Source organism: Lycium ferocissimum, chromosome 6 (genome assembly GCF_029784015.1).
Source record: "Lycium ferocissimum isolate CSIRO_LF1 chromosome 6, AGI_CSIRO_Lferr_CH_V1, whole genome shotgun sequence".
In the NCBI taxonomy this organism is placed as follows: domain Eukaryota; kingdom Viridiplantae; phylum Streptophyta; class Magnoliopsida; order Solanales; family Solanaceae; genus Lycium; species Lycium ferocissimum.
Window position 1 is genome coordinate 10,009,062 of NC_081347.1, and position 1,942 is coordinate 10,011,003.

Sequence of the window (1,942 nt, forward strand, 5' to 3'; positions counted from 1 at the left end):
TTTTCCATTCGCACCCCAAATCAGCCTCGCTCGGTTATTCTCTCCGCGACCTCGCACCATCTTTGGTGAATCCTAGCTAATTAAAGCATTTTCACCATACTACCTAGTAGTCTAGTGTGATATAGTCCAACACAAGATTTTTAGCTTGTCATTTAGGCTAAATATGAGTATGTAAGTTAAAATTTAAATCAAAACAGAATAAAAGAAAATTACATAGAGATAACAGTTGTGCTCAGCAGAGATTGAGATAATAAACAACAAGCGTTTTATTTAAAGAGAATATTTTACAAGTAGAGAGAGAAGGGGGTCTGTGAAAACCTGCCTTCTATTGTGACTAAATGATCCTTATATAATGGATCAGTACAAAAGGCGACAAAATTAAAAAGATAAAGATGGCCGACAAATGGTCAACATGATAAAAAGCAAAAGAGATTCCTTTTGGAAATCTCAGCTAAAGCCTAAAATAAAAGTTGAAAAAGTAAAGTCTAATGATTACTGAAAAAAACTACTACTGAAAAAGTAAAGTCTAATGATTACTAAAAACAAACTACTTTACTTTATTGTGGCGGGGTCCACCCATCACTTCATCTTGGATTTTCCCCGATCTTTTGATGAGCTGGAAGATTCTTCCTGTTGGCTTTTGAACTGAGCCATGAATTGCGTAAAATCCTCATTATCATTAGGATCTTGAGATTCTCCTGCTAAAATATTTGTGTCATCATCTTCATTATCTATAGTATGACCAGCTGATGCCATGGATGCATCTGAAGGAATTTCCATATTAAGATTCTGCATTAAATCTTTTTTAAATTCTTCCATGTATGTGGCTATCATTTCTTCGGGGGTATAACTCCCTTTTTCATTTGAATTCTTCTAGCAATATGTCGGAAGGACCAATTTCCTTTTGTCTAGAATGAATCGAGTCTCTATAATCGGCTATCGTAGTCTTAATCTGGTCTATTAACTCTTGTCTAGGAATAGTTCCATCAAAGAGATTTTTGTATTAACTTCTTCCAGAATTTTGTATAAAAAATCCTGTGTGGGCAAGGAATATTTTGTGGGGTATTACCCACTTCTACAGACCATTTCATGATCCATGCGATAGAGAATTCAATGAAGAAATACATATTAGCAATTCCTTCAAAGAACGTAGTATTAGTCTCCAAATCTATAATTTTTGGAGAAACTTCAACCCATTCAGTATATAAACTTTTAAAGAGTTTTGGTAAATTTTACAGTTGGACCATAATTGATCCACCATTGACAATACCAATTTGGAATGCCCTGTTTATAAACAGTGGCGCATATTTTTATAAACCATGAATGTTTCCTATTAGGATTTTCATATAGAAAGACTTTATTAAAACCTTCAATAGCTGAAAGTCATAGTATCAGCACTAGATCTAGACTAACTAGATCAAATTCTTCATGTCATTCTTATATTTCACCCGTCGATTATATTGTCAAATCTCCATCTAAAGCTTCTACTGAAGCTTCTACTTATCAAATTAGAGAAACTGATGATAATAGAATCAGTAGTCTGGAGGTCTTCATTTTCTATGAGAATTATTAATTCTCTATTGTCATTTTGTTCATATGAGTCAGTATCCTCATGATCATCCTCAGTAAGGGCACTGGAATATGAAGGTGGCATATTATCCTTCTTCTGTTGGGCTTAAACAAAATGACAATAGAGAATTAATAATTCTCATCGAAAATGAAGACCTCCAATGGAGACATGATATTCTCCCTCTATGACCCATTCTTTGGGAAAATCAATTTCATCCCATTTGATAGTGTTTATGAATATGCCTACTCAAGATCAAGGTGAGCATTTTGTATGAGCTTTATTTAAAACATCCTAACTAAACACTAGAAACTGGATATATATTCATTTTAGATCTGTGCCTTCTATTGTTCTGTGGTTTTTATTACATTAATC